The 24,014-nt window shown below is 39.9% G+C and overlaps 1 protein-coding gene across 2 annotated transcripts in view; it reads left to right on the forward strand.

Moving 5' to 3' along the window:
• The window catches only part of RAB3C (RAB3C, member RAS oncogene family), a 293,347-nt gene that overhangs the window by 11,599 nt on the left and 257,734 nt on the right, over window positions 1–24,014 (forward strand). The window lies entirely within an intron of this gene.

A 24,014-nucleotide genomic window follows, 5' to 3' on the forward strand; every position in this document is an offset into this window, starting at 1 on the left:
GGAGTAAGTATTCTAGGTCTTCAGTCCTCTAGTGAATGGTGAAAAGAAAGGGTCAGTAGTTCCCTGCCGCACTCTCTAGCAAGCTAGTTGGCTTGGGGATAGTATTAGTAACTTTGGTCGAGCGACCTTCAAAAAACCACATGTTATGCCTCGTTGGCCTCCTATCTGAGTAAAACATGGAATCATAGCCACTTAGCTCCTACACTCTTAGCGTATTATGTCTGGCTACCTGAATCATAATCTAACAGTAAGAGGTAAGGCCATCAGCCTCTCATCACTTGTCTGCTGCCACTTGTTTAACTCTAGCTCATCAAAGATCAATGGGCATTACTTGCTAGCCACCAAGTGGCTTGGATGATAGAGAAACTTACAAGCCAACACTGATGAATAATTTTGGTTCAAGTGGCTATAGCTCAAGGGATACTGAAGAGCATGAAGAAGTGATATGTTTACCAACTGGCAAATTATGACTCTCCTATGACTCTCACCTATGGGTCATAGCTTTAATAGAAGATAGTTTTTCTTTAGAGTGTTTGATCCACTGAACACCTGTCTGAGTGGCAGAACTGACGAAAAAGAATAACAGAAACACAGCACACCTGTGATGTGAGCATTCTTTTATGAATGTGCATGGTTGGGTTTATTCTTTGTGGTAAATAATAGTAGCAGTAGCTTTTGAATGAAAGGCAGGGATGATTATGACTATGAAAGTGGCTTTGTAAGTCATCCTAATTGGTAGAGTTATACAATTTGGAAACAAAAACATATAGATTGTGAATACACCAAGTTTTTCACAGATAATCCAGGTATTCCTTTGTCTCATAAGTGCATGGACAACAAGGTGCTTGTTCCTACACATGACCTACCTTGATGGATGAAATAAGGGCAGCAAGATATCAAGATGTAGAACCAATATTTATAGCAAATCTCAGAAGGAATTTTTCAATGGCTCATTATTTTAATGTTTTGATACTTTTAAAATGTTTAGTGTTTTAAAAAATGTTTAATGATGAAAACTTATTGGGAAACAAATATATTAATATTAACTCGTAGGCTTTTTTTAATTCCCCAGTGGGAATTTTTAGAGTACCTTACTAGATATTTTTAGGAGAGGTTTTCCTTACACCACATAGCACTGGGTATATCCATTCTGTTTACTCTTTCTCCTCAGGAAGAGGTATTCTTGTAAGAGCTATTCCTCATTTTGTGGTCTCCGTTTAGACACAGGTCTCCTTTAGCTGTCAATGCTTTCTAATGGACTGAGGGCGAGTAAAGCCCAATTGTGTTTATTTTTAAAAATGACTGATGGAGAAAGTCAAGGCCACCTTCCACAGAGTTCAGCAGAGCAGAGTTGCATAGCTTTGAGAACATATTTACCGATTCCTACTAGGTTGTCCCTCCTCAAAGTCTAGTAGGGTGCTTGCAGTGAGTTATATCACTGGTCCTCAGAAGGTTCTGGCTTTTACCAGGGCAGAGATAATTGATGAAACACATTTCTCAGAATTCAGCTTGTATGGGCAGACTGGGCATTGTAGGGTGTAGACCCTTCTCTGCAAGAGTCAACATCATGATGGTGAGATCTGCTGAACTGTATCACCAAGAGGGGTGTCTGGTGAAGACAGCAGCTGGTGGAGAGCTCTAGGATCATATTTCCATGTTCCCAGGGATCTTGGCCTAAATGTCAGATTACTCAGTCACCTCATAGTATATCCCAGAGGCCTTGACAACATATATCTATCCTGGCTTCCATATGAACGTTTGTTAATCCAATGATTTCTAAACCTGACTGATGAAAAGAACATATGAAGGGTTTTAAAAAATGACAGATTTCTGGCCTCACTCTAAATATTCTAATTCTGCAGAATTTGAGTGGAGTTCTGCATGTCTGAGAATTTTGGACATAGTATACCCTAAAAAGATTTCATTTTGTATTCCCAAATAAAAATGTATCCAACTGGAGAGAACAGGTATTTGAAAACACGATGTCTGGTGTTTGTTTCTGCCAAGAAATGATGAGAAATCTTCTGTATATTTTATATCCACGAGAAAAGTTTTGAAGGATTCTTTACATTTTGTTGCTAAGAGAGAGGCCCTTTCATTTTTACAAATTGACATCTGTATATAGAAAGTGTGAATGTCAAGAATGTTTGATGAGGTTTTTTTTTATGTTTTAAACTTCTTTTGTTTTATCTAAGTTGTATAAGGGGAAGATAGTTGCTTGGCTATTGGGAGGCATGTGGGGTTTGGACTTTCAACCAGTTCTCTTGTTTGCATGCCCCAGCCACAACTAGGGTGACCCACCACCTAGCCGACTGGTTTTAGCACTGAAAATTCTGCTGTGTACCATGAAACTCCTCATTCTCAGGCAAACCAGGACAATTGGTAACCCTGCCCATACCCTATAATGAAGACACTTGGTATCTCCAATTCTAAGGCCTTTCTAGGTTCTTCCAGGCAAGAATTCTTGTGAGGTTTTTCAGCAGGCTTAGGATTCTGCTTTCTCCAGTCTATTCACTTCCAGATTCCATACTTTTGTTGACCTCTCTTTTCTACTCTTGTCTCCTGTCTACTTCTCTCTGTCTAGAAGGATTTTGCTTTTGTGAAATCCCTTTGCTATTATTTTAGAGGGGTTTAGGGGAAAGGATGGTGATCATCACCACATATGCAAACATACATACATATATGTGTGTATGTGTATATATATACACACACATATATATATATAGCTGAAAGCCTTTTAATGATTCCCAATATTGAAATAATGATATTGTAGACTTCAGTGATTTTCCAAATTCAGTATCAGAGGTTAAGTTAAACTTTACCCAAACACACTTCAAAGCTGTAGGAGAGGAGTTTTCCCACAGTGCTGTGAGTTCCTGGGGCTCCCTTTCTTATCTTTTCTTACCACTTGGATTCTTCCTCTTATTAGCCCAGACATGAAACTCAGCTCTCTCCAAGTTTCTACAAAATTCCACTTGCTTTCAAGGATTTCATGAGTTTAGCAGATTTTTAGAAGTTACTCGGTGGCAGGCAGTGTTCTAGGACAGGTCCTATCACAGGGAATATGGCCTTTGGTCACGTTCTCCTCCCTGCAGTCTGTCTGGACCACAGAACACTTCTATCTACACACAGATGCCTCAGTGTCTTAGCTTCTACCCCAAGAGGTATATGGATGAATGCTTTTTGTTGCATGTCATAACAGTTGGAAATAGGGGGATAATTTAAGTCATCTATTTCAGAAATTATGAAACTCTCAGGAAAGTGTTGGGTGTTAAAACCTCTTGCCCTCTGAAGTTAGGTAATAAGACAAGGCATATTCTGTAAAACTGACCATTTCCATTTCAGAGAATAACATTGGTGGGAATTCAACAAGAAGAATATCAAAGATAATACTTCACTTGAGCATTTAGCACATACCAACACTTTTCCTTTGCTCATCTCACTATTCCTATTATATAGATGAGGAAACTGCAGTTTAGAATAAATAAAAACAAAACAAAACAAAAACCTTGCCCAAATGTTCACAAGTAGCGAAGGAGCAAATCACAGAGCTGGGATTCCTTCTTTGGCAGCCTGACTCAGGGCATGTGCTCTTATCCATACTCACATCCCACTAAGAATGTGGAATGCTCTTTTTCACAGATGCATCTGCATGCACATAATTTTAGAGATAGAAAATAGGTAGAATGGTATTTTCTTGCTTCTCACCATACTGTGATTTATAAGGCCTGGATTACCAGTAGCTGGGTCCTCTCTGGCATCCCAGGACTGCAAAGCTTCCACATTTCTGAGTATGTGCAGGAACTTCAGGGACCAGAGCTTGAGCTTCAGGAGCTTCAGTACCACATCTGAATCTAGTCCTGAGCTTCAGGACCACATCATTGCAGCTATCAGGATTGCATTGTCAGAGTCTAGGGGCTCTCCCAGCCACTGTCATTCCTGTCCCAGCAGACCTTGCTTACAATCTTTTCTCTGTGGTCTGGGGTTCTCCTTTACTCTGCTGCTGTCAAGACCCCAATGTGGTCTAGCCCCACTCTGGGAAACCTCTCGAACCAAACTGGAAGTAAACTATAGAGTATGGGCTGAGAGAAGAACACTGGCCTTTCATACTAGTAGAAACAGCACATGGTTTGATAGAATTAATGTCCTTTTTCTTAATACTCTGTCAATATACATCTACAAATTTCAAAGCAAAGTAAAAAACCATTACCATACATACACATGTATAGTATATATCTGTTGGGATCATATATGTATTTATACACACATATATGTGTATATATATATTGAAGTTTCAAACTTGTTCGTTTGGTGAAGGGTAGAATGAACCAGCTGGGTCTGCGTGTGGCTAGCTCTTGAGGAACACATTTGGCCCAGACAATGAGAGCTCAATGCACAGGCTGAGAGAAATCAGGGTAACCTATTGAAAAACAAGAACCATTCCACTTTAACTTTCTCTCAGACTCTCTTAATTTCTTTCTTTCCTTCTTTCCTTCCTTTTCCTTTTCCTTTTCCTTTTCCTTTTCCTTTTCCTTTTCCTTTTCCTTTTCCTTTTCCTTTTCCTTTTCCTTTTCCTTCCTTCCTTCCTTCCTTCCTTCCTTCCTTCCTTCCTTCCTTCCTTCCTTCCTTTTCTTTTTTCTTTTCTTTCTCTCTCTTTCCATTTTATTTTATTTCTCCATGAGTTATTGGGGTACAGGTGGTATTTGGTTACATGAGTAAGTTCTTTAGTGGTGATTTGTGAGATTTTGGTGCACCCATCACCCGAGCAGAATACACCGCACCCTATTTGTAGTCTTTTATCTCTTGCGTCTCTCCCACTCTTCTCCCCAAGTTCCCAAAGTCCATTGTATCATTCTTATGCCTTTGTGTCCTCACAGTTTAGCTCCCACATGTCAGAGAGAACATATGATGTTTGGTTTTCCATTCCTGAGTTACTTCACTTAGAATAGTAGTCTCCAATCTCATCTAGGTCACTGCAAATGCTGTTAATTCATTCCTTTTTATGGCTGAGTAGTATTCCATTATTCATACACACACACACACACACACACACACACACACACACACACCCCACAATTTCTTTATCCACTCATTGATTGGTGGGTATTTGGGTTGGTTCCACAATTTTGCAATTGTGATTTGTGCTGGTGTAAACATGTGTGTGCAAATATCTTTTTTGAATAATGACTTCTTTTATTCTGGATGGATAACCAGTAGTGGGATTGCTGGATCAAATGGTAGTTCTACTTTTAGTTCTTTATGGAATCTCCACTCTGTTTTCCATAGTGGCTGTACTAGTTTACATTCCCACCAGCAGTGTAGAAGTGTTCCCTGATCACTGCATATATGCCAGCATTTACTGTTTTTTGATTTTTTTATTATGGCCATTCTTGCAGGAGTAAGGTGGTATCGCATTGTGGTTTTGATTTGCATTTCCATGATCATTAGTGATGTTGAGCATTTTTCATATGTTTATTGGCCATTTGTGTATCTTTTGAGAATTGTCTATTCATGTCCTTAGACCATTTTTTGATGGGATTTTTTTTTTCTTGCTGATTTGTTTCAGTTTTGTGTAGATTCTGAGTATTAGTCCTTTGTCAGATGTATAGATTGTGAAGATTTTCTCCCACTCTGTGGGTTGTCTGTTTACTGTGCTGACTGTTCCTTTTGATGTGCAAAAGCTCTTTAGTTTAATTAGGTCCCAGCTATTTATCTTTGTTTTTACTGCATTTGCTTTTGAGCTCTTGGTCATGAAATCCTAGTAAGCCAATGTCTAGAAGGATTTTTCTTTTTCTTTTTTTTTTTTTTTTTTTTGAGACGGAGTCTCGCTCTGTAACTTTTTATAGTTTCACGTCTTAGGTTTAAGTCCTTAACCCATCTTCGTTGATTTTTGTTTAAGGTGAAAGATGAGGATCCAGTTTCATTCTCCTACATGTGGCTAGCCAATTATTCCAGCACCAGTTGTTGAAAAGGGGGGACTTTATGTTTTTGTTTGCTTTGTCGAAAATCAGTTGGCTGTAGGTATTTGTGTTTATTCCTGGGTTCTCTATTCTGTTTCATTAGTCTACAGACCTATTTTTATATCAGTTCCATGCTGTTTTGGTGACTATGGCCTTATAGTTTAGTTTGAAATCAGGTAGTATGATGCCTCCAGATTTGTTCTTTTTGCTTGATCTTGCTTTGGCTATGCAGGCTCTTTTTGGTTTCATATGAATTTTAGAATTTTTTTTTTTAATTCTGTGAAGAATGATGGTGATATTTTTATGGCGATTGCGTTGAATTTGTGGATTGGTTTTGGCAGTATGGTCATTTTCACAATATTGATTCTACCCATCCATGAGCATGGGATGTGTTTCCATTTGTTTGTGTCAGCTATGATTTCTTTCAGTAATGTTTTGTAGTTTTCCCTGTAGAGGTCTTTTGCCTCCTCGGTTAGGTATATTCCTAAGTATTTTTATTTATTTGTTTATTTATCTATTTTTACAGCTAATGTAAAAGGGGTTGAGTTTTTGATTTGACTCTCTGCTTAGTTGCTGTTGGTATATAGAAGAGGTACTGATTTGTGTACATTAATTTTGTATCTGGAAACTTTGCTGAATTCTTTTATCAGTTCTAGGAGCTTTTCAGAGGAGTCTAGGGTTTTCGAGGTACACTGTCATATAATCAGGAAACAGTGACAGTTTGATTTCCTCTTTCCTGATCTGGATGCCCTTTATTACTTTCTCTTGTCTGATTGCTTTGGGATCGGACTTTCAGTACTGTGTTGAAGAGGAGTGGTGAGAATGGGCATCCTTGTCTTGTCCTAGTTCTCAGAGGGAATGCTTTCAGCTTTTCCCAATTCAGTATTTTGTTGGCTGTGGGTTTGTCATACATGGCTTTTATTACATTGAGATATGTCCCTTGTATGCCAATTTTGCTGAAAGTTTTAATCATAAAGGGATGCTGGATTTTGTTGAATGCTTTTCCTTCATCTATTGAGATGATCCTGTGATTTTTGTTTTTAATTCTGTTATTTGGTGTATCACATGTATTGACTAGTGTATGTTAAACCATTCTTGCATATCTGGTATGAAACTCACTTGATCATGGTGGATTATCTTTTCAATATGTTATTGGATTCAGTTAGCTAGCATTCTGTTAAGGATTTTAGCATTTATATTCTTTAGGGATATCAGTCTGTAGTTTTCTTTATTGATTGTATCCTTTCCTGGTTTAGGTATTAAGGTGATGCTGGCTTCATAGAATAAAGTAGGGAGGGTTCCTTCTTTCTCTACCTTGTGGAATAGCATCAAAAGGATTGGTACCAATTCTTCTGTGAATGTCTGGTAGAATTCTGCTGTGACTCTGTCTGTTCCTGGACTTTTTTATGTTGTTAAGTTTTAAATTACCATTTCAATCTCGCTGCTTGTTTTTGGTCTGTTCAGGGTATCTAATTCTTCCTGATTTAATCTAGGAGGGTTGTATTTTTTCCAAGAATTTATCCATCTCTTCTACGTTTTCCAGTTTACGTGCATAAAGGTGTCCATAGTAGTCTTGACTGATCTTTTGTATTTCAGTGGTGTCAGCTGTAATATCACCTGTTTCATTTCTTAGTGAGGTTATTTGGATTTTCTCTCTTATTTTCTTGGTTAATCTTGCTAATGGTCTATCAATTTTTTTTTTTTTTATCTTTTCAAAGAACCAGCTTTTTGTTTTATTTTATCTTTTGCATTTTTTGGTTTGTTCGTTTCAATTTCATTTAGTTCTGCTCTGATCTTCATTATTTCCTTCCTTCTGCTGGTTTTGGGTTTGTTTTTTTCTTGTTGTTCTAGTTCCTTGAGGTGCAACCTTAGATTGCCTGTTTGTGCTTTTTAGACTTTCTGATGTGGGTGTTTAAGGCTATGAACTTTCCTCTTAGCACTGCCTTAGCTGTATCCCAGAGGTTTTGATAGGTTGGGTCATTACTGTCACTCAGTTCGAAGAATTTTTAAATTTCCATCTTGATTTTGTTTTTGACCCAGTGTTCATTCAGGAGCAAGTTATTTAATTTCCATGTGTTTTTGTGGTTTAGAAGGTTCCTTTTGGAATTGATTTCCAGTTTTATTCCACTGTGGTCTAAGAGAATGCTTGATATAATTTTAATTTTCTTACATTTATTGAGGCTTCTTTTATGGCCTATCATATGGTCTATCTTGGAGAAAGTTCCATGTGCTGTTGAATAGAACATGTATGCTGCGGTTGTTGGATGAAATGTTCTGTATGTATCTGTTAAGTCCATTTGTTCCAAGGTGTAGTTTAAATCCATTGTTTCTTTATTGATTTTCTGTCTTGATGACCTGTCTAGTGCTGTAAGTGGAGTATTGATGTCCCCCAGTAGTACTGTGTTGCTGTCTATCTCATTTCTTAGGTCTACTAATAATTGTTTTATAAATTTGGGAGCTCCAGTGTTAGGTGCATATGTTTAGATTGTGATATTTACCTGTTGGATAAGGCCTCTTACTGTGATATAATGTCCCTCTTTGTCTCTTTTAACCACTGTTGCTTTAAAGTTTGTTTTGTCTGATATACAAATAGCTATCCCTGCTCACTTTTGGTGTCCATTTGCATGAAATGCCTTTTTCCACCCCTTTAAGTTTATGTGAGTCCTTATGTTTTAGGTGAGTCTCCTGAAGGCAACAGATAGTTGATTGGTGAGTTCTTATCCATTCTGTGATTCTGTATCTTTTAAGTGGAGCATTTAGGCCATTTACATTCAATGTTAGTATTGAAATATGAGATACCATTGCATTCATCATGCAATGGTATTTTTGTTTTATAGGTCCTGTGTGATTTATGCTTTAATAAGGTTCTGTTTTGATGTGTTTCCAGAATTTGTTTCAAGGTTTAGAGCTCCTTTTAGCAGTTCTTGTAGTGGTGGCTTGGTAATGGTGACTTCTCTCAGCATTTGCTTGTCTAAATATAACTGTATCTTTCCTTCATATATGATGCTTAGTTTTGCTGAATACAAAATTCTTGGCTGATAATTGTTTTGTTTGAGGAAGCTGAAGATATGGCCCCACTCCCTTCTAGCTCGTAGGGTTTCTTCCGAGAAATATGCTGTTAATCTGATAGGTTTTCCTCTATAGGTTACCTGGTGCTTCTGTCTCATAGCTCTTAAGATTCTTTCCTATGTCTTAACTTTGGATAACCTGATGATGATGTGCCTACACGAAGATCTTTTTGTGATGCATTTCCCGGGTGTTCCTTGCGCTTCTTGTATTTGGATGTCTAGATCTCTAGCATGGCTGGGGAAGTTTTCCTTGATTATTCCCCTAAATATGTTTTCCAAGCTTTTAGAATTGTCTTCTTCAGGAACACCGATTATTCTAAGGTTTGGTCATTTAACATAATCCCAGACTCTGGAGGCTTTGTTCATATTTTCTTTTTTTTTTTTTTTTTGAGACGGAGTCTCGCTCTGTCGCCCGGGCTGGAGTGCAGTGGCCGGATCTCAGCTCACTGCAAGCTCCGCCTCCCGGGTTCCCGCCATTCTCCTGCCTCAGCCTCCCGAGTAGCTGGGACTACAGGCGCCCGCCACCTCGCCTGGCTAATTTTTTTGTATTTTTTAGTAGAGACGGGGTTTCACCGTGTTAGCCAGGATGGTCTTGATCTCCTGACCTCGTGATCCGCCCGTCTCGGCCTCCCAAAGTGCTGGGATTACAGGCTTGAGCCACCGCGCCCGGCCAGCTTTGTTCATATTTTCTTACTCTTTTTGATTTGTCTTTGTTTGATTGGGTTAATTCAAAGACTTTGTCTTCAAGCTCTGAATTTCTTTCTTCTACTTGTTCAATTCTATTGCTGAGATTTTCCTGAGCATTTCACATTTCTAAAGTTGTGTCCAAAGCTTCCTGAATTTTTGATTGTTTTTTCTTTAAGCTATCTATTTCCTTGAATATTTCTCCCTTCACTTCTTATATCATTTTTTGGATTTCCTTACACTGGGCTTCGCCTTTCTCTCGTCCCTCCCTGATTAGCTTAATAACTAACCTCCTTAATTCTTTTTTAGACAAATCAGGGATTTCTTCTTGGTTTGGATTCATTGCTGGTGAACTAGTGTGATTTTTGGGGGTGTTGAAGAGCCTTGTTTTGTCACATTACCAGGGTTGGTTTTCTGGTTCCTTCTCATTTGGGTTGGCTCTGTCAGAGGGAAGGTCTAGGGCTGAAGGCTGTTGTTCAGATTTCTTTTTTTGTCCCACAGAGTATTCCCTTGATGTAGCACTCTCCCCCTTTTCCTGTGGATGTGGCTTCCTGTGAGCCAAACTGCAGTGATTGTTGTCTGTCTTCTGGGTCTAGCCACCCAGCCAGTCTACCTGGCTCCAGGCTGGTACTGGGGGTTGTCTGCACAGAGTCCTGTGATATGAACCATCTATGGGTCTCTCAGGTGTGGATATCAGTGCCTATTCCACTGGGGTGGCAGAGGGTGCAGTGGATTCCGTGGGGGTCCTTAGCTTTGGTGGTTTAATGCTCTATTTTTGTGCTGGTTGGCTTTCTGCCAGGAGGTGGCACTTTGCAGAAAGCCTCAGCTGTAGTAGTGTGGAGAGGGACCGGCAGTAGGCAGGGCTCTAGACCTCCCAAGATTATATGCCCTTTGTCTTCCACTACTAGAAAGGTGGATGGGTAGGGAAGGACTATGGGGAGCTGGCCTAGGCCTGTCTGAGCTCAGACTCTCTTTGGGTGGGTCTTGCTTCAGCTGCTGTGGCAGATGGGGGTGAGATTTCCAGGTCACTGGAGTTGTGGAAGGATTATGGCTGCCTCTGCTGAGTCATGGAGGTTGTCAGGGAAGTAGGGGAAAGTCGGCAGTCACAGGCCTCAACCAGCTCCTATGCAAACTGAAGGGCTGGTCTCATTCACACTGTGACCCCAACAACAGCCCCAGTTCTGTTTCCAGATGGAGGGCAAGATGGGCTTGAAAACTTGCCTGAAGCTTTCTGCCTCACAGCTGCAAAAGAAAAAGGCTTTTGTTCTTCCCCACCCTGTGAAGTCTGTAAGCTGGATTCAGATTTGTTTCCTCTCACGAGTTCTGGCCAGGAGGATTCTTGCCCTGTTCAAATTGTTACAAAGTTCACCTAGAGAATTCCTTCTCTCTGTGGAGTTTTACCCCCTGCTCCTCTGGCCGTCCTCCAGATGGATCCCTGTGGTGCCAGGCAGCAATGGGCTGCTTGGGGACCTGGAGAGCTCGCAGGGCCTTTCTGCTGCTTCCTCTACCCCTGAATTTCTCTTGGCTCAGCTCTCTAACTTGACTCAGCTCCAGGTAAAGTCTGAAACTTCTCCCACAAACAAACCTTCAACTTCTCCAGTGGGGTGTGTGTTCGGGAGAGGAGGACCTCCCTTTTCCAGTTGCACAATTGGGGCATTCATAGTATTCTTCTGGGTTCTGCAGGAGCAGTCTGCTTCCTTCACAAGGTCTGTGGGTCCTCTCAGGATTGCTGTTTTTTTCTTGCAGTCAATCTGGAGCTAAAATTCACAGTGCAAGCCTCCATATGCTGCTCTGTACAGAGCACAATCTAATCCTGCCTCCCATCCACCATGATTCTCCCTCCCCTCAGATTCCTTTAATTTCATCTTTAAAATGGAGATGATTTTAGTTCTGCGTGTGAGGAGCTTGGAAGTCATCACTTCCATCTTCACACTAGAAAAAAGCTGAACAAACTAAAAATCAACAACTCTTCTTACATCCATCAGAGAAATGAAGTCACAGGGCAAATCACTGCCCCTCGTAATTGGAGTGACAGACAGGCAGATACAGACAATCACAACTTAACAGAGCAGAAACTTCTCTGGGAACTAGCACTGAAGTAGAAAAACCTGAACTGGCTGGGCAGAGTGGCTCACACCTGTAATCCTAGCACTTTGGGAGGCCGAGGCAGGTGGATCTCTTGAGGTCAGGGTTTTGAGATCATCTTGGCCAACATAGTGAAACCCTGTTTCTACTAAAAATACAAAAATTAGCCGAATGTGGTGGTGGGCACCAAGTGCCTGTAATCCCAGCTACTTGGGAGACTGAGGCAGGAGAATCACTTAAACCCGGTAGGCGGAGGTTGCAGTGAGCCAAGATAATGCCACTGTACTCCAACCTGGGTGACAAGAGTGAAACTCTGTTGGCCGGGCGCGGTGGCTCACGCCTGTAATCCCAGCACTTTGGGAGGCCGAGGCGGGCGGATCACAAGGTCAGGAGATCAAGACCACAGTGAAACCCCGTCTCTACTAAAAATACAAAAAATTAGCCGGGCGCGGTGGTGGGCGCCTGTAGTCCCAGCTACTCAGGAGGCTGAGGCAGGAGAATGGCGTGAACCCGGGAGGCGGAGCTTGCAGTGAGCCGAGATCGCGCCACTGCACTCCAGCCTGGGTGACAGCGCGAGACTCCGTCTCAAAAAAAAAAAAAAAAAAAAGAGTAAAACTCTGTCTCAAAAAATGAAAAAAAAAGAGGGCTTCTGTTCCAAGATGGCCGAATACTAACAGCTCTGGTCTGCAGCTCCCAGTGTAATTGATGCAGAAGATGGGTGATTTCTGCATTTCCAACTGAGGTACCTGTTTCATCTCATTGGGACTGGTTGGACAATGGGTGCAGCCCACGGAGGGTGAGCCAAAGCAAGGTGGAGTGTCACCTCACCCAGGAAGTGCAAGGGGTCAGGAGATTTCCCTTTCCTAGCCAAGGGAAGCTGTGACAGACTGCATCTGGAAATACGGGACACTCTGCCCAAATACTGCGCTTCTCCCATGGTCTTAGCAATCAGCATACCAGGAAATTCTCTTCCATGTGTGGCTTGGCAGGTCCCACGCCAATGGAGCCTTGCTCACCGATAGCACAGCAGTCTGAGATCGACCTGTAAGGTGGTAGCCTGGTGAGGGAGGGGCATCCGTCATTGCTGAGGCTTGAATAGGTAAACAAAGTGGCCAGGAAGCACAAACTGGGTGGAGCCCACCGCAGCTCAGCAAGGCCTACTGCCTCTATAGACTCCCCCTCTGTGGGCAGGGCATAACTGAACAAAAGCCAGCAGAAACTTCTGCAGACTTAAACGTCCCTGGTTGACAGCTGTGAAGAGAGCAGTGGTTCTCCCAACACAGCGTTTGAGTTCTGAGAACCGACAGACTGCCTATTCAAGTGGGTCCCTGAGCCCAATGTAGCCTAACTGGGAGACACCTTCTAGTAGGGGCCAACAGACCTCATACGGGTGGGTGCCCCTCTGGGATGAAGCTTCCAGAGGAAGGATCAGGCAGCAATATAGGCTGTTCTGCAATATTTGCTGTTCTGCAGCCTCTGCTGGTAATACCCAGGCAAACAGGGTCTGGAGTGGACCTCCAGCAAACTCCAACAGACCTGCAGCTGAGGGACCTGTTAGAAGGAAAACTAACAAACAGAAAGAATAGCATAGCATCAACATCAACCAAAAGGACATCCACACCAAAATCCATCTGTAGGTCACCAACATCAAAGACCAAAGGTGGATAAAACCACAGGTGGGGAGAAACCAGAGCAGAAAAGCTGAAAATTCCAAAAACCAGAGTGCGTCTTCTCCTCCAAAGGATCTCAGCTCCTTGCCAGCAACAGAACAAAGCTGGACGGAGAATGACTTTGACAGGTTGACAGACGTAGGCTTCAGAAGGTTGGTCATAACACATCTCCGAGCTAAAGGAGCATGTTCTAACCCATCACAAGGAAGGTAAAAACCTTGGAAAAAAGTTAGATGAATGGCTAACTAGAATAAACAGTGTAGAGAAGACCTTAAATGACCTGATGGAGTTGAAAACCATGGCACAAGAACTTCATGATGCATGCACAAGCTTCAATAGCCAATTTGATCAAGTGGAAGAAAGGATATCAGTGACTGAGGATCAAATTAATGAAATAAAACAAGAAGACAAGATTAGAGAAAAAAGCAAAAAGAAATGAACAAAGCCTCCAAGAAATATGAGACTATGTGAAAAGACCAAATCTACGTTTGATTGTTGTACCTGAAAGTGATGGGGAGAATGGAACCAAGTTGGAAAACACTCTTCGGGATATTATCCAGGAGAACTTCCCCAACCTAGCAAGGAAGGCCAACATTCAAATTCAGGAAATACAGAGAACACCACAGAGATACTCCTCAAGAATCGCAACCCCAAGACACATAATTGTCAGATTCACCAAGGTTGAAATGAAGGAAAAAATGTTAAGGGCAACCAGAGAGAAAGGTTGGGTTACCCACAAAAGGAAGCCCATCAGACTAACAGCAGATCTCTCAGCAGAAATCCTACAAGCCAGAAGATAGTGGGGGCCAATGTTCAACATTCTTAAAGAAAAGAATTTTCATTCCAGAATCTCATGTCCAGCCAAACTAAGCTTCATAAATGAAGCAGAAATAAAATCCTTTACAGATAAGCAAATGCTGAGAGATTTTGTTACCACCAGGCCTGCTTTACAAGAGCTCCTGACAGAAGCACTAAACGTGGAAGGAAACAACTGGTATGAGCCACTGCAAAAATATCCAAATTATAAAGACTGTCGATGCTAGGAAGAAACTGCATCAACTAATGGGCAAAATAACTAGCTAACATCATAATGACAGGATCAAGTTCACACATAACAATATTAACCTTAAATGTAAATGGGCTAAGTACCCCAATTAAAAGACATAGACTGGCAAATTGGATAAAGAGTCCAAACCCATCAGTATGCTGTATTCAGGAGACCCATCTTACGTGCAGAGACACATGTAGGCTCAAAATAAAGGGATGGAGGAAGATCTACCAAGCAAATGGAAAGCAAAAAAAAACCACGGGTTGCCTCTGACAAAGGGCTGATATCCAGAATCTAAAGAATTTAAACAAATTTACAAGATAAAAACAATCAACCCCATCAAAAATTGGTCAAAGGATATGAACAGACACTTCTCAAAAGAAGACATTTATGCAGCCAACAGACACATGAAAAAATGCTCATCATCACTGGCCATCAGAGAAATGCAAACCAAAACCACAACGAGATACTATCTCATGCCAGTTAGAATGGCTATCATTAAAAAGTCAAAAAACAACAGATGCTGGAGAGGATGTGGAGAAATAGGAACACTTTTACACTATTGGTGGGAGCGTAAATTAGTTCAACCATTGTGCAAGACAGTGTGGGAATTCCTCAAGGATCTAGTCCTAGAAATACCATTTGACCCAGAGATTCCATTACTGGATATATACCCAAAGGATTATAAATCATGCTACTATAAAGACACATGCACATGTATGTTTATCGTGGCACTATTCACAATAGAAAAGACTTAGAACCAACCCAAATGTCCATCAATGATAGACTGGATAAAGAAAATGTGGCACATATACACCATGGAATACTATGCAGCCATAAAAAGGATGAGTTCATGTCCTTTGTAGGGACATGGATAAAGCTGGAAACCATCATTCTCAGCAAACTATCACACAAGGACAGAAAACCAAACACCGCATGTTCTCACTCTTAGGTGGGAATTGAACAATGAGAACACTTGGACACGGGGTGGGGAACATCACACACCAGGACCTGTCAGGGGATAGGGGGCAGGGGGAGGGATAGCATTAGGAGAAATACTTAATGTAAATGACGTGTTGATGGGTGCAGCAAACCAACATGGCACATGTATACCTATGTAACAAACCTGCATGTTGTGCACAGGTACCTTAGAATTTAAAGTATAATAAAAAAAGAAAAGAAAAATCTCAACTATAATTGCATCGTTGGAGGCTCAGTGTGGACCAGTCTGAGAGAGAAAAATTCCAGGGGGTGCCAGTCTTAGGAGTCCCCTTCACCCTTTTTACATTTTACCTTCAGGAGCCCTAGCAGGTCCTCCAGTGAAGATCAGAGAAAAATGTCTCATTTTTCCAGCAGGGGAAAGTGGAAAGTAGTCTTCGAAATGTACTAGAAGGTTCTGTTCCTTTAAAAAGGGGATGCTAATGGTTGAACTAGTTACACCTTCTAGGGATAATGCAAAGATTAGGTGTGCTAATACATGTAAAGCACATAGAACATGTAAGACCTATGCTGCTGTTATTATTTAGCCATATTCTAGTACATAAGCTGAGAGTTATCCGCATCTGCTCAAGAAGCTATACGTGAGTTGGAGATCCAGAGAAAGGCTGAAAGAAAGGTGAAATTTAGCTTGAGGAATGCCTTTATACCTTTAAAATGTATAGTGGTTTGCATTTTGAAAACATTACCATAATTTGGCATACTATTGTATACATTTTCCTGTGAATCCCATAAAATAGTTATTCATTCCCTACTAAGGTAAAGAAAATTTCTGAATCTGACCTTTTCTGGGCCCTCTCACTTCAGAAGCCAGGGTTAGGATTTAAACCTTCCAGCGCCTTGGCCACTTCCTGTACCCTGGGCAGCATCCTTTCAGCTTGATGGTGAGTTGTAAACAGTGAACTGGCTCCTGCAAGAGCAAACAGTAGCAGATACATGGAGAAATTGCTGGCCAGAGATTGCAAAGCACATCACAATTCTAATCGATTCTGAGAAACAAACGTGGAGACCTGCAAACCTGTGCACAGATGAGGACTTTCACCAGGACAAATAGCCTGGAGTCCAGATGACAGATGTTTGGAAATGCTAACTTTAAATATTTTCTTTCTTAGCTTTAAAAATTTAGCCTTGCCTTTGAAGCTGTTAGAAAAAAATGATTTTTGTTTCTCTCTCTCTCTCTCTCTCTCTCTCTCTCTCTGTGTGTGTGTGTGTGTATGTGTGTGTGTGTGTGTACATACATTTTTATTTCTCTTGGGCAAATCCCTAGGAGTGGGATTGTTAGGTCATATGGTAAATACAATTTAACTTCATGAGAAAGTGCTAAACTATTTGTCGAAGAGGCTGTGCCATTTTAAACAGTCTCAGCAGCAATTTATGAGCATTCTGGTTGCTCCACATCCTTGCCAGCAATTGTTGTCAGGTTTTAATTTTTTTTCTAATTGTAGCTGTTATAATAGGTATACAGTGGTATCTCACTGGGGTCTTAATTTGCATTTTCTAGTATCAACAATGTTGAGTATGTTCTTTGTTTGCAATGTGCCATTTTCTTTTCTTTTTTCACAGGTGACAATGATTGAGATTTGAATCTACTTTATGTGTTTCTGCACTTCCAATACATATGTCCCATCCTGATTTTTACCCTTCTAATTTCAAAGAAGAATTGCATGTTTTTTGGATAATTTACCCTAGTTCCTCCTTCCATTCACCTTTAGACTATTATCAGTAGTAGTAGTTGGAACACAGTAACTTTATTTAACCTTTATTTTAAGTTTAGGGGTACATGTGCAGGTTTGTATATAGGTAAATTTGTATCATGGGGTTTGTTGTACAGATTATTTCATCATCTGGGTATTAAGCCTAGTACCCCTTAGTTATTTTTCCTAATCCTCTCCCTCCTCTCACCCTTCACTGTCCAATAGGCCCCAGTGTGTTTCGTTTCCCTCTATGTGTCCATGTGTTCTCATCATTTAGCTCCCACTTGTAAGTGAGAACATGAAGTATTTGGTTTTCTGTTCCTGAGTTAGTTTGCCAAGAATAATGGCATCCAGCTCCATCCCATGTTCCTGCAAAAGACATTTTTATGGCTGCATAGGATTCCATGGTATATGTACCACATTTTCTTTATCCAGTCTACCACTGGTGGGCATTTAGGTTTATTCCATGTCTTTACTATTGTGAATAGGGCAATAGTGAACATATATGTGCATGTGTCTTTATCATAGCACAATGTCTGGTCCTTTGGGTATATACCCAGTGGTGAGATCGCTGGGTCTAATGGCATTTCTGTTTTTAGTTCTTTAGGGAATTGCCACACTGTCTTCCACAATGGTTGAACTAATTTACACTCCTACCGACAGTATATAAGCATTTCTTTTTCTCTGCAACCTTGCCAGAATCTGTTATTTTTTGACTTTTTAGTAATAGCCATTCTGAATGGTGTGAAATGGTATCTCATTGTGTTTTGATTTGCATTTCTGTAATGATCAGTGATGTTGAACTTTTTTTCATATGTTCTGTGTTTGAAGTATCTGTTCATGCCCTTTGCCTACTTTTTAATGGGTTTTTTTGTTGTTGTTCTCTTGTAAATTTGTTTAAGTTCCTTATAGATGTGGTATATTAGACATTTGTTAGATGTATAATTTGCAAAAAATTTCTCCCATTCTGTAGGTTGTCTGTTCACTCTGTTGGTAGTTTCCTTTGCTTTACAGAAGCTCTTTAGTTTAATTAGAACCTGTTTGCCAATTTCTGCTTCTGTTGCAGTTGGTTTTGGCATCTTTGTCATGAAATCTTTGCCTGCTCCTACATCAAGAATGGTATTGCCTAGGTTGTATTCTGGGGTTTTTATAGTTGTGTTTTATATTTAACTCTTTAATCTATCTTGAGTTAGTTTTTGTATACCGTATAAGGAAGGGGTCCAGTTTCAATCTTCTGCATACTGCTAGCCAGTTCTTCCAGCACCATTTATTGAATAGGGAGTCCTTTCCCCATTGCTTGTTTTTGTCAGCTTTGTTGAAGATCAGATAGTTGTAGGTGTGCGATCTTATTTCTGGGTTCTTTATTCTGTTCCATTGGTCTATGCGTCTTGTTTTTGTACCAGTACAATGCTGTTTTGGTTATTGTAGCCCTGTAGTATAGTTTGAAGTTGGGTAGCATGATGCCTTTGCTCTTTTTGCTTAGGATTGCCTTGGCTATTCATGCTGTTTTTTGGTTCAATATGAATTTTAAAGTAGTTTTTTCTAGTTCTGTGAAGAATGTCATTGGTAGTTTAATAGGAATATCATTGAATCTATAAGTTGTTCTCGGCAGTATACCCATTTTAATGATATTGCTTCTTCCTATCCATGAGCATGGACTATTTTTCCATTTGTTTGTGTCATCTCTGATTTCTTTGAGCAGTGTTTTGTAGTTGTTTTTGTACAGATCTTTCACTTCCCTGGTTAGCTGGTTAGCTGTGTTGCTAGGGGTGTGTGTGTGTGTGTGTGTATATATGTGTGTGTGTGTATATATGTGTGTGTGTATATATGTGTATGTGTGTTGTGTATGTGTGGGTGTATATATATATATATTTGTGGCAATTGTGAATGGAATTGCATTCTTGATTTAGCTTTCAGCTTGACTGTGGTTGGTGTATAGGAATGCTAGTGATTTTTGCACATTGATATTTTTATATCATGAGACTTTGCTGAAGTTGTTTATTGGCTTAAGGAGCTTTTGGGCCAAGGCTACGGGGTTTTCTAGGTATAGGATCATGTAGTCTGCAAACAGGGATAGTTTGACTCTCTGTCTTCCTATTTGGATGCCTTTCATTTCTTTCTCTTGCCTGATTGCCCTGACTAGGACTTCCAATACTATGTTGAATAGGAGTGGTGAGAGAGGGCATCCTTGTGTTGTGTTGGTTTTCAAGGGGAATGCTTCTGCCCAATCAGTATGAAATATAGTAACTTTGAAAGAACTTCTTTTTGTTTTTCCTCATCAGATCCACAGAATGGCTTAGTACAGTTTAGATTTGTGAGTGGCCAATTGAATTCTTGTAAATAATTTCTTTTTCCTATCTAATTTGGAAAACAAATGTGAACAACTCTGAAGGAGGCTGTGGTTACATGTGTTAATCAGAGGTAACCTATTTGGTTCCTGGTCGGTAGAACTTCTGGGAAAACAATAGTTAAAATTTAAAATGACACAACAATTAAATCCATGATCTATTCTCCGCTGTTGAATCAAGGCCTACCTGGACCAACAACACAGTGGCTTTCCAAGACACCAACTTTCAAAGGTTAAGAATTTGCTTCATATTTTGAATTCCTTAATGACATTCTGTTGCGGTCTCACCCATAGATTTATATATTCAACAGGCTAAAAAGTTAATTGTTGTTTGTCTATAAAGTAATTTACATTTTGATGAGGGCCTTAGATGAACACATAAAATACATACTGATCAAATTTAGGAATGACACAAATCTGAAAAAGATAACTAATATTTTTGATGAAGGGATTGTCAGATCACAATTGAATTGTAAATCAAAGCAAACAAGAGGAAATTTAACAGAATACACATAAAGGTTGACGCTTCCATAAAAAATAAGTTGTCAAATATAGAATGGGAATAGGAGAAACCTATGTTCATAATAGTCATGTGAAAATAGTGATGAGCATTTTAGGAGACTTTATATTAAGTCAAGTGTGATAAGATATAATGGTTTCATTCTACTTTGCACTAAGTAGATAAATATCTAGAATATTGTGACCAGTTATGAGAGCTACACATGGGACTTTGAAAATCTGAAGAGGTGTCAGTTTTAACCTAGCAGGAGGTGTTCAATTTTTCAGACATGTCCTGGGAAGAGAGGATGAATCAGTTGGGATCATCCAAGCAGGAGGAGAGAAAGCTTATGGAGCCTGAGGGGTTCCTTCAGATGCCTGAAGTTCTCTCTATGCTGTAAAGGCTGCTTCACAGCATAGTGAACATCTTGCTGCTCAGTGTGAAGGATGAAGCTAGGATAACAACCTCAGATGATGGATGCCATGAAAGGGACATGGGTTGGTGGGAAGTGCATGGCCCTGAAGATTCTTTCCAACTCTATGATTATTTGTTATTTGAGGTTCAAGAATAATACCATTTGAAGAGTCATTTTTGTACATCTTTTATGAAATTTGATGTGCCCCTTGCCTGTTCCTGTTTTCAAATTTCAGCTATATTTCCCCATGAAAATTTTGAGAATGTTCACATGACTTCAGTATTTAGAGATGCCAGTAAACTTACATAGCGCCTGTCTGTAAGCCTCTTTGACATTCATATGCTGTCAAATTGCTTCACTTGTGTTCTCAGCAAGATTAGGGCTGTTTCTTTCTTCATCCTCTGAGCTAGGATTTATTGCATTATTCTGAAGTTTTACAAAAACACACACACATTCCAAATGCATATCTTTTTGGCTCTTTATGAATCTTATTAGGTGTGTTAAATTAGGAAATTGTATAAAAAAAATGTCTTTAAGAGTAAGTGAGATAATAACTTTTTCTAATTAATTCTTTAGAGGCTCTTCCTGAGAAGAATTTTGCTGGGTACACATGTCCACCAGCTCTGTCTCCCTCCTAGACACCCTCTTTTGCCCCCATTACCTTCTTTGTTGCTAACACAACAAGGTATATTAGCCCTTGAAATTAAAGATACTGCTGTCCCAGTTGTGCTTGTCTTCATCTAAATGCATGCAGTCATATTCCAAAAGACTATATATTAGTGATATCTATATAATTCACCCTTCATATCCATGAGTTCCCATGTATGGAGTGAACTAGTTGCAGACAGAAAATATTTGGGAAAAAATTTCATGTGTATTGAACATGTACAGACTTTTTTTCCTGTTTTCATTTCCTAAATAATACAGAATAATAACCACTATTTACATAGCATTTACATTGTATTAGATATTATAAGTAATCTGTAGATAATTTAAACTATATAGGAGAATATGCATATGTGAATACCAAATCATTTTATATCAAGTACTTGAGCATCTGCAGATTGTGGTGTCCATGGGAGGTGCTGGAACCAACTCCTATAGATAGTGAGGGACAATTATGTTTCTTCAGGTTTTGAAACCAACCTAATTTTGGAATGGCACCTGAAATTGATAGTAGCAGTCTTCATTACATCTTTTGAGGTATCCTAGAGATCCTCAGGCCTCAGTTTGAATGTCACCTTAGGGTTATAGGGGTGCAACAGATAGTAAGCTATCAGGCCAAGTAAGTGAGCAGCTCTAGGAAATGTATAGTGACCCTTTTCTGGCTGTGGCTTAGCTGAACATTCTTACCAGACCCCCAAATCCAGGTTGGTTCATATGAAAAAGGGTAAAAGGATCTTCTTAATGAAGGCCATTTTTAGGCCTGTTTGAATTTAGCAGCTCATATAGGAGAGGGGCATTAAATAGTGAAAGGGCAATGTCTGCAGGAATAGCACTGCTAAACAAAACAGTTAACTGGCTTTCTGGAGGACCAGAAATCATCATGGCAAGATATCATTGTTCAAATTAGTGGTCAAGAGTTGCAATCCTACTTTTGCCCTTGGCTGGCATGTGTTGAGGAAAGTTGACCTTAGCATGTGGGCTGGTGGGCCAAAAAAGAAAGTGATGCTATCTGCCTCTTTTAGAGGCCAACCTCTGCCCACTGGGAAGCATTTGTTACAGGTTTTCACAATTTCTAAATATATTTGTGTGGCCGTATAGACTTAAAAAGAGAAATGCTTAAGCTTATGTTTAATAAGAAAATGTAAAATGCAATTTGAATCTTTATTATCCTCAACTTTCATGAGATACACACGGGTTTTTGTTTGTCCTTATTCTTATACATAAAATTGCATTATCTTGCTGGCATTAAGTATTTGTAGATGAGGAATACACTATCTCACCATTTCCCTTTTTCCTCAGTTTTCTGTAAACATACGTGCACACACACACACACACGCACACACCCTGACATCTAGGACAACAGGTTGTTGTCCTAGATGAGGCTGAGCACTGTTTACTGTTTCTAACATTTTGCCATCTCTTGGAGCTTCTCCCTTTTCCTACCGCTACCCCAAAGAGAGAGATATAACTATTAATCAGCTTTTATGGGAAATGGAAAATAGACTGTCTAGCCTAGCATTGTACAATAGAGTTTTCTGCAATTATGCCAATGTTCTGTAGTTTGCACTGCCCGGTACAGTAGCCATTAGTCATATGTTCCTGTTTTGCACTTGAAATGTGACTACTATGATTGAGGAACTGAATTTCTAATTTTATTTCATGTTAATGTAAACTTAAATCGCCATATGTGACTAGTGGCTACCATATTAAACACAATAACAATTGCCAAATAATTTATAGCATCAGAAAATGTGCTGAGCAAATGTACTAATCAGTGGGATGCAACATTCTAAATACCTCTTTTCTATATTGAGCCAAATGGTACTTAGAAGTAATGCAACATCATTTTTTATAGATGTTAAGATGATCATCAAAAAAGATAAATAAAAGCCAATATCCACCTAAAGCATTTGTAATTGATTGTAGAGACCATTTTCTATTTTATGCTAGATGCTTTACATATCTACTTTACAGTTGTATCATCTATTATTTTCACAAGAATTCCGAGTTAGATATTATATTTCACCATTTCATGTAAGGCAGGAAACTGCAGCACACCAATTTAAAATAACAAACCAATGTCACACAGCTCCACACGGTGGAGGTAAGTTTTGAACCCAGGTCAGGCTCTCCTGTGATGCATTTCACAATGAATATTTCCGACATGATCTTCTAGGGCGCTTGTGCATGCCTGCCTAGTCGTCATTTGGAAATAGGGCAGGTGTCAAGAACATGAGCCCTGGCACCACACTGCCTGTTTGAATCCTGCCTCTACTATTAACACCTGTATAAAGTTGAGCAAGTTACTTAATATCTCTGGGCCTTGATTTTCTCGTTTTAATATGCGAATATTAAAAGTACCCATCTCATTGGGTTACTGTGAGGGATTAAATAAGTTAACAGTATCTGGCACATTGTTTGAACTATATATATTTCCCATCATAATTATTTTTAATTTAAAAAACACTGCCATTTATGTTAGGATGTTGATTTGATATGATAATAAATGAAGCAGAGATATGCTTTGGGTGTGCTTCCCTATGAAATAAGAGAGATTCGAATCATTCAGATAATTCAGGAAGAAATACCCTGCTGTTCAGCTACCTTGGTGTCTCCGTCAGTAGGATTATAAAGTTTCAGAGCCCACATACGCTGGCCAATTTCTCATCTCTTTGCTTGTCATGTTACCCTTATAGACATCCCCTTTGGTGTCTTTGATTGGTTCTGAATGCTGAGCAGTGACATGCACCAACACAGCTGGAAAGGCCTGTAAGATTTGCTGTTCTGTCTTCCAGCAGGGAATTATTGCCATGGATACCAATATCAGAGGAAGACTGGGGAGCACTCTCCACTCGCCTCCTGAGTGTCTGACATCTGTTTCT

This window comes from Papio anubis, chromosome 5 (assembly GCF_008728515.1).
Source record: "Papio anubis isolate 15944 chromosome 5, Panubis1.0, whole genome shotgun sequence".
NCBI lineage: Eukaryota > Metazoa > Chordata > Mammalia > Primates > Cercopithecidae > Papio > Papio anubis.